The sequence below is a fragment of the Hypomesus nipponensis genome, chromosome 1 (assembly GCF_054491055.1).
Source record: "Hypomesus nipponensis isolate SF chromosome 1, ASM5449105v1, whole genome shotgun sequence".
In the NCBI taxonomy this organism is placed as follows: domain Eukaryota; kingdom Metazoa; phylum Chordata; class Actinopteri; order Osmeriformes; family Osmeridae; genus Hypomesus; species Hypomesus nipponensis.
Window position 1 is genome coordinate 19,676,084 of NC_140361.1, and position 9,951 is coordinate 19,686,034.

The 9,951-nt window shown below is 40.9% G+C and overlaps 1 long non-coding RNA gene across 2 annotated transcripts; it reads left to right on the forward strand.

The window, feature by feature from the left end:
- The first annotated feature begins 906 nt into the window (after positions 1–906).
- LOC146302909 (uncharacterized) lies at positions 907–5,820 on the forward strand. 2 transcript variants are annotated; one of them, XR_014754902.1, is made up of 6 exons: positions 907–2,483; positions 2,940–3,070; positions 3,155–3,320; positions 3,636–3,799; positions 4,065–4,145; positions 4,300–5,820. It is a non-coding gene; the product is annotated as an uncharacterized LOC146302909 (long non-coding RNA). The 2 variants fall into 2 exon arrangements; XR_014754896.1 differs by lacking the exon at positions 4,065–4,145 and having other exon boundaries at positions 921–2,483.
- Positions 5,821–9,951: the final 4,131 nt, after the last annotated feature.

The following is a 9,951-nucleotide window of genomic DNA, read 5'->3' on the forward strand; positions in this document are numbered from 1 at the left end:
CTACATGTTTGGCTACCCACAATGTTTGGGGCTATCTCTTTGTTATGATCAGTGACCTATGCACTTTTGTAAAACTCTCTCTTGGAAGTCGCTTTGGATAAATGCGTCTGCTAAATGCATAAATGTAAATGTATTTGAGGGTACAACACTCAGGGCTTTCTCACAACTTCAAATCCAATATGGAATTGCGTCTAATGAATTGTTTAGGTACTTTAAAATACGTCACTTTTTGATGACACTTAAGGAATGGGACAAAATAAAAAAATCACTGTGTCATTTTGAACAGTATTGGATCAAAGCGGTGGAATATCAAAAGCACACAAGTAAAATAATATCTAGTCTATACAACAGAATTCGCTTGGATTTGACAGATAATACATTAGATGTGAGAAATAAATGGGAACTGGCCAATACCAATATCCCCGGATGAGGAGTGGTAACAGTCCTGGGTGTCTTGGCATAAACACCTGAATAGTCCGAATTGGAGGGAATTTTCCTGGAAGTTAAGAACGTGTTATTTCAAAACACCTTTCGTAATATTTGGCTATAACAAGAGGTCTAGCCCCCTCTGCTGGAGAGGGTGTGGAGTAATTGGGGATTTCACACACCTTTTGGGACTGCCCAAAAATACAAGTATACTTGAAGGATGTCATGAGAGTAATTGGGGAGATAATGGGATTGAACAAATTAGTTGAATCACAGAGATCTATTTTAGGGAACACACATTTAAGAGGGTTGGGAAAAAACTAATTGTATATGCTCAGATCTCTGGTAGCCCATATAATTATTTCGAGGAACTGGCTTAAACCCCACCCACCTTAGACCAGTGGACCCAAAGAGTCAAAGCTGTCAATTGTATGGAAAATAGGGGGGGGGGGGGGGGAGTTCAAAATAATAAACAAAATCAACAACAACAAACAAATAAGTTCTGCATATGCAGGTAGCACCGCTAGTGCTAAATAACAATTTAACTGGTCGGCTCCATGACGTCGGGTAAGTAGCTAGCTCCTGAGACTTCTCACCAAAAGAACAAAGGGGAACCTTCGATTAAGACCTAGAGAGAAGTAGCGTCAACTTTCCTAGACCTTTAGCTACGGCACTAATGCTGAAGGCTCGCTGATATAGTTGTCGGTCTTACTAGAACGGCGTAGGTATGCTAACGTGTGCTGACGTTGTGACTGAGCATACGTGAGAAAGACACGTGAGTGACAGAGCGACGGAGCGCAGGGAAAGGAAACGCAGCTGAACGAATACGCTGCTTGTTTTACCTAAATAGTGTCAAAAAAAAATGTTTTACGAAACGCAATATGTGGCGGCCGGTGTTGATTCTGTATCGAACGCCAACTGTGCCAAAACGTCTGAAATCACGTTTGTGTACACAGGTCAATTTTTGACGTGTACAGACAATAAACAAAATCAACAACAACAAACAAATAAGTTCTGCATATGCAGGTAGCACCGCTAGTGCTAAATAACAATTTAACTGGTCGGCTCCATGACGTCGGGTAAGTAGCTAGCTCCTGAGACTTCTCACCAAAAGAACAAAGGGGAACCTTCGATTAAGACCTAGAGAGAAGTAGCGTCAACTTTCCTAGACCTTTAGCTACGGCACTAATGCTGAAGGCTCGCTGATATAGTTGTCTGTCTTACTAGAACGGCGTAGGTATGCTAACGTGTGCTGACGTTGTGACTGAGCATACGTGAGAAAGACACGTGAGTGACAGAGCGACGGAGCGCAGGGAAAGGAAACGCAGCTGAACGAATACGCTGCTTGTTTTACCTAAATAGTGTCAAAAAAAAAAGTTTTACGAAACGCAATATGTGGCGGCCGGTGTTGATTCTGTATCGAACGCCAACTGTGCCAAAACGTCTGAAATCACGTTTGTGTACACAGGTCAATTTTTGACGTGTACAGACATCAAAACGTATCGAACGCCAACTGTGCCAAAACGTGTGAAATCACGTTCGTGTACACACGTCAATTTTTGACGTCTGTACACGTCCGTTTTTGACGTCTGTACACGTTTTGACGTCTGTACACGGCCGTTTTTGACGTCTGTACATGTTTGGACCATCTATTCTTCCATGCAATTGGTTGGCTTCAAAATAGCCACCCCCCTTTTTACGTAGTGTCTGCGCGAGGCTGTACGTAGTCCTACTGTGACCAAGTGGGCTCTTACGTAGCTATCATTTAGTATTTGGGACAGTCCATTTGTGTGGGGGAGAGCCACTTGTGCGGTTTATCCGGTATCATACTCCAGTCCAGTAGGTGGCGATGATGCACCTATACATTATTTGCTAACCGCCATTAAAAGAACCAACAAAGAAGACGAACACGTGTGTGTGATTTCGAATTCTGGTGGAGGCAAATCTCAGAAAATGACAACCACAAACTTTTTAAACAATTGTGCCCAGACTTTTTCAGAATGTACTCGACTTTTATCTTCAGATGACCAGGATTCCATACAGACCGTTCTAACCAGGTAAGCTATCAATTAGCTACGTTAAGCCAAGTTACTTGTTTTGTAAAACGCTAGCTGTTTGGCTAGTCCTGTCCTCCTGGGCTCTTGACTTCTCGTCAACACACTTGTAGTGCTAACTCTGTAATGAGCAAGATCAAATTAAAGCTGCTAAACTAGACCTTAAGGCTTTGAATATTGCGTTACTGAATGCGATTATTATGTTACTGAAGCCAGCAATCTCAGAGTTGTTTAACAAGCTTTGTTGTAGTTAGCCTACCACTCGTCAACACAATTGTAGTGCTAACTCTTTAATAATGAGCCAGCTCAAATGAACGCCGCTAAACTAGTCCTTATAAGGCTTTGAATATTGCGTTACTGAGTGCGATTATTATGTTACTGAAGCCAGCAATCTCAGAGTTGTTTAAACAAGCTTTGTTGTAGTTAGCCTGCCACTAATATATTTTGTCATGCTAACAGGTTAGAGATGATGGCGACGAGCGTTCGCTGGAGCAGAGGGCGACTGCTTCAATCTGGAGTGGTGGATGAGATGCTTTTGCTTATTAGCGAGTTAGTTCGGGAAGCCAACGATCAACAACAACAACAACCTGGTAATGTACTCGTCAGATTAAACATAATCTGAAGAAGCAAGATTCAAAACACGTTGCCTCTAACATTTTTCTCTTGAACTGCAGTTGATTCTGGTTTCACCGTACCTCGAATGGGAGGACAGACTGGAGGATGGCCCGTTAACCAAATCGCCCAAGAGCAGTTGCAGATGTTGTTGTCCTTTAACTTCTCTGCTAAACAGATTGCGGAGATCTTGGGTGTCTCAAGAAGAACAGTGAACCGACGGTTAAGGTATGTGTCAATTGAAGGACTAGTATTTGAATAATCTGACCCCTTTCTCACTGAGCCCTACACAATTATTTTGTTTATTTACAAAGCACATGAAACACTGCAGAATTACCCTTTCTATACATTTCACAAATAAATTGATATACTGTGATAGAACTCTTTCATATCCCATATGTTGAGAAAAAAACTGTCATGCGCATTTACCACATAGCTGCCTTGTCACTGTTCCTTAAACGCATTGTTTTGTTTAGAGTTACTACTAGGGATGAATGTAAAAAAATGATCTAAGTTCTAATATGTATACATTGTCTTCCTTAGACAGTACAAATGTATCTTTTAGAGGTTGCTACACAGACCAGATGATGCACTTGATCTGAAGGTGCTGCCATTCGGAGTATGTCCCACAGGCTTCGGAGGAGAACATATCGAGTGGCAGGGTCAAATTCACTGTGGCATCTTGATGGTAACCACAAGCTCATAAAGTAAGTGGCTTGTTTCACTGTGATTTGTTAATTTGCCCTAACTGTGTCCCTAGCCAATGACAAGCTGATTATTTTATGAGTTTTGAATTTAAAATAAGATTTTCAGCTTCACAAATGAATTAGAGCAGTGGTACTCAACCCTGGTCCTCAAGTACCCCCCATCCTGCATGTTTGAGATGTTTCCCTGCTCCAACACACCTGATTCAAATGAAGGGGTGTTATCTAGTTATGCAGAAGCCTGCTAACGACCATTCATTTGAATCAGGTGTGTTGGAACAGGGAAATATCTAAAACGTGCCGGACAGGAGGTACTTGAGGACCAGGGTTGAGAACCACTGCAATAGAGGTTTGGACTTTTCTTTCTGTTAAATGCCCAACATGTTGCACAGAAATGTATACAAATAATTTTAGCTGAATTCAAGCCATTCATATTTTGTTTGTTATTTATAAAATAAGATGTGCAAGTGAAATCTTTTATTTTCCCTTCCTTCATCTCTTAGGTGGAGGATTTTATTCCACGGAGCAGGGGTGTTCAATCCTGGTCCTCGAGAGCCCCTGTCCTGCATGTTTTTAGATGTTTCCCCGGCTCCAGCACACCTGATTCAAATGAATGGTCGTTACCCGGCTTGCACAGAGCTTGATAACGACCCATTCATTTGAATCAGGTGTGCTGGAGCCGGGGAAACATCTAAAACATGCAGGACAGGGGCTCTCGAGGACCAGGATTGAACACCCCTGCCATGGAGGAATCGATGGGTTCAGCCGACTGGTGGTTTTCCTGAAGGCTTACAAACAACAACAGAAGTGACATTGTAATGGACCTGTTTTCGGAAGCAGTTGCCCAGTTTGGTGTCCCATCCAGAGTCAGATGTGACTATGGAGGGGAAAACAACGCCATTTGTCTCCATGGATGTTTTCCGAGGATCAACCCGAGGGAGCAGTCATAATCAACGCATTGAAAGACTGTGACAAAAAAACGCAAGGTCCTACGTAGTGTGGTCAGGTCTGCTGAGTTTATCATCGACAGGAAGCTCCCAGCCCTACAGGACACCTACCACACACAATGCCTCAGGACAGCAGGCAGGATTCTAAAAGACTGCTACCACCCATCTTTCAGTCTCTACCCCGCTGCCTTCAGGACAACAGTTTCTATCCAAGGGCCAGCAGGCTTCTGAATGAACATTTACATGGACATTTTTCACTAGCCACTTTACATTGATGCATTTCTGCACTAACTGTACCCCACTTGTCTAAGGTAGTATAGGTCATTATCTGTATTAGAGGTCTAATATATTGTATACTATTTTGTATATTTAGGAGGCTTATAATTTATAATTTTCTTTCTTTCTTATTATTCATTATTTTAGCTTATCATAGATGTAATCTAAGTACTTATCATGTAATGCCTGGTTGCTTTGCATTGTCTTGTCCCAAAAATGTCAGTGCCCAGTCTGACTTTGTGGTGTTCTGTGTACCTGACAATAAGACTTGAAACTGATGTCTAGCACTCCTTGTTTACATATCTATATAGAAAATGAAGGAATCATTATTGCCAACAACGAAAGGCATCTTTGGGCTCTTCACTTTGTTTACCTGCCTCGTTTAAAACATGACTTGAGGACTGCCAGATACATGTCACCATATCAAATTTTCGTGCAAGGTTGTCTTACACAACAGTTGCAACATCACACTGGTATCCAAGGTATATTTGGAGCAGCCAGTTCCAGGGGGTGGCTGACCAAGGGGCGGCTGCACTTGCCTTTGACTGGCTACAAAGAGTTGTGGTTCCCCTAAACCAATTTTAACCAAGTGACGAACAGTTGGAACACCTCAGGCAACACAAATTATTTAGGTGGAGATGGAGACAGTTTGGGAACTGATCAGGTCCTCAATGTCCTTTCTTAAATACAGTTCACACACACACATAATTTAACTGTTGTAATCACATTGTCAATAGGCCTTGGAATGAGTAACCAGTCTCAATCATGTCAATGTAATAAAGATGAGCAGACCATATACAATTTTGTGTGTTTAATGTTATTGCATTATGTAACTGAAAATAGGATACATGTGGGACAAACAATATTCAGCCCTCCCAACGGATCAGCAGATCACATACATAAAATTCGAAGATGAGTATCGCGCCTTTGAAATCCATACATTTACAGAACAAAACACGTGTTCATGTACAATAAAATTAATTTACGACTACATTTAGTCCTCCCCAAACTGATCTGCAGAACCTATTCTTACCTATTCCAAGCTACACCTTTTAAAGGTGTCATAAGTCTCACCCACAGGTAAGTATAGCACCAGTGCGCATGTGTTTGCATTTGGGAACCTGGCCAGTCCATCTTCTGGGTAGAGAAAGGCAAGCTCTAGCTGTACCGGAAATATGTAATATATGTTATAATAACAATAATAATAATTAAGCCTCTATAGTGCGTAGGCTAATTAATTCCTAATCAAGTCAATAGCCTATATTTTGCTGTAGCCTTGTTTTGTGGTGTGTTCGGCCTCCGACAGTAAAAAAAAAAAAAGCAGAGAACTGATGTTTAAATATACAGTGCATTATGTACGCTGCATAATAGGCTATACTAACCCCCTTGGGTTAGAATATTAAGGTAGGCCTACATAATCTAAATTGGCCAACTTTAGACATTTCATAAACAATGTGTTCAACTTTATCCATAAATATGTGACTCTGAAGCCTACACATAAGCCTACAATTTGTTTTTGTAGTCAACAAAACAAGCATTTCATGGCAAACAGTGTCATTCATTTTACAAAAATGATGCACCTCGACTTGGGAAGAAGGATGAATGCAACCATAGCCTATAATGACTCAAGCGCAGAGCATGCAAAGAGATTGTAAATAATGAATGAAAGGTCATACACATTTATTGAAGATTAGTTTTGGCATGAAAAAGTATTATGCTGAAACTTTACAACCACCTAAGTATGAGTGAAAAAGAAATGTGTGCGCTATGCCCCATGTATGGTTAGAGGGGATTCAATCATTCAATAGCCTACCAAATAGGCAAAGGAATACACCAGGTATCTGGCCAAAGGAGGTGCTGCTCAGGCAATGCAACATAGCGGCATGGAGATTAAATCTGATCACATTATCTGGGCCATTAATAATGTGCACTCGTTGCTCAGGTTTAATTAATGGCACTCTGTTCCTTGCTCCACTAATTTACAACTCTGTTCAAACATGCTCTGACTAATGCTGGGGACACACTATACGATTTTTTAAATCTTATAATATTTTCAAACTGTGAGAGACCACAAACATTGGGGGCCGATTTCCCCCTTCCGACAATCCTAGGTTATGTCTCGATTATCTACAGATAATTTTATCAGATTTTCCCTTGATGTGAGGTGTGTTAAGAGTGGCCGAACTTGCTCGGAAGAACGTCAGAGCCGCTCCGAAATCATGATGTGTGAGGGGAACCCCAAGGACAAACACCACACAATATAGGATCAAAAAGGTTACATTTAGGATTTTCTTGTCTTCATGTTTGTGGTCTCACATTTAAAAAATCTTAAAAGATTTAAAAAATATTTTTGTGTGTACCCAGCATAACACAAGTCTCTATCCTGTATAAACCTGTCCTGCATGTTTGAAATGTTTCCCTGATCCAACACACCTGATTCAAATGAATGGGCCAGCTCTGCAGAAGCCTGCTTATAACCATTCATTTGAATCAGGTGTGTTGGAGCAGGGAAACATCTCAAACATGCAGGACAGGGTGCCCTGAGGACCAAGGTTGGGAACCACTACTACTGATAAGTTCCCATCCCCATCCTGGGGAGAAAAAAACAGACCCTGTACATTTTCATTTACTCTCAGTTACATTCAAAGTATTTTTTACATTCCCTGTGTTGGATATTAATTGTATATTGCCATGGGTATTACGTGTTTTATTTCTTGAATAAGGCTTCTCTGTGGACTGTCCAGCTGTCTTCAACCCTGTGTATTCCTAACCTGTTTTATTGTAATATTATTTTGCTTGCTGTTGCGCCACAATTTATCCTTGGCTTTTTCAAAATGTGAATATGATATAGTATACAAACGTAATAATTTTTTCAGTAACTTACAATATAGCCTACAGTTGTTGATAATGTCACTGCCAATTTATATTAGCCTATTTCTTAACCTTAATTCAATCAAGATTGGTTGAGTATGGACAGGTTTTCACCACAAAAAAGTGAAGTGGTAGCACCCAATTTCAAACGTCTACTGACGTCAAAAACGGCCGTGTACAGATGTCAAAACGGGTACAGACATCAAAAACGGAAGTGTACAGACGTCAAAAATTGACGTGTGTACACGAACGTGATTTCACACGTTTTGGCACAGTTGGCGTTCGATAGTTTTTGACGTCTGTACACGTTTAAAATTAGGTGCTACCACTTCATTAGTTTCTGAGGGGAAACCAGATAACGATCATTGCAAGAGAGAAAACCTATCCGACTCAACCAATCTTGATTGAATTAAGGTTAAGAAATAGGCTAATATAAATTGGCAGTGACATTATCAACAACTGTAGGCTATTTTGTACCAACTGAAAAAAAAAAAAAATGTTTGTATCCTATATCATATTCACATTTCGAAAAAGGTATATATTTAAGTTTGTTAAAATGCCCACTAGATAGCAGTGTGAGTCCACAAATAGTAAGTGCAGAGCCTCTGGTCAATGTGATTGGTATCGCCAAGGATAAATTGTGGCGCAACAGCAAGCAAAATAACATTACAATAAAACAGGTTAGGAATACGCAGGGTTGAAGACAGCTGGACAGTACACAGAGTAGCCTTAAAAGAAATAAAGCAAGTAATACCCATGGCAATATACAAGTAATATCCAACACAGGTAATGTACAAAATACTTTTAATGTAATTGAGAGTAAATCTTCTGCAGACTTCTGCAGAACTGGATAATGACCCATTCATTCTAATCAGGTGTGTTGGAGCAGGGAAATATCTCAAACATGCAGGACAGGTCTATAGAGGATAGCAGGGTTTTTCCTGCATAGAGAAAATGTTGGCGCGCGCCAAAGCTGTTTTCCCGAGCGCCAATGACAAATCCCGAGCGCCAAAGGCAAAAAAAGTCTGCATTGAAGAAAATAAATACGCGAGCAATGCATGTCAGCGAATATGTTCTCAACTGAGTATGTTTCAAGTAGGCTACAGCCGAACCAGGCTTTTGATCAATAGTAATCGAGTTGATAAGCGTGTCTTCTTGTCTGATCAGCACGCAACTGTGAGGTGAGAATCGACAGTGGCCACTAAACTGTCGTTCCGCTGCAAGGTCCACCGCGACGTGCACGAATACACCTGTACAAATGCAAATGAAATTTCCACTCAAAATCCTGGCAAAAGTTTGATTTACGATTTCAAACGCAGCCTCCATTGGTGTTCTTAACCTGGAATGATAATATATAGTGCAGTGTTTCCTCTCTGGCAAAATTTCTGCCGCCACAGTATCAGAAACCAGGCTGTACAAAATGTTAGAAATCACGAGTGCAATGCATGTCAGCGAATATGTTCTCAATAGTATGTTTCAAGTAGGCTACAGCCAAACTCTCGTTCTGTTTTGAGCAATAGTAATCGAGTTGATAAGCGTGTCTTCTTGTCTGATCAATACGCAACTGTGAGGTGCGCGAATGGACAGAGTGGCAACTAAACTGTCGTTCCGCTGCGAGGGCCAGTCCGACGTGCAAGAATACATCTGTACAAATGCCAATTAAATGTCCACTCAAAATGCTGACAAAAGTTTGATTTACGATTTCCAACGCAGCCTCCATTGGTATTCTTAACCTAGAATGATAATATATAGTGCAGTGTTTCTTCCATGGCTACATTTCTGCCGCCACGGTATCAGAAATCAGGCTGTACAAAATTTTAGGCCCTCTATCAGCAGTGATTGTTAGTGCATGTTGGAGAATTGCACGGACACGCGCTTCACACCGCAGTTGAGATTGCATATGTGCGTCCTTGAGAACTGTAAGTCGTATAACTAAGTTCATTTAAGCCTGTTATTGTATAAGTCTATAGTTCTTACAAATTTAAATCAAGTTAACTGGTGATTGTTGTTTTTATTCTTCCCCCTGCTAGCTAATAACGATTGCTGCCCTTGCTCAGGTTT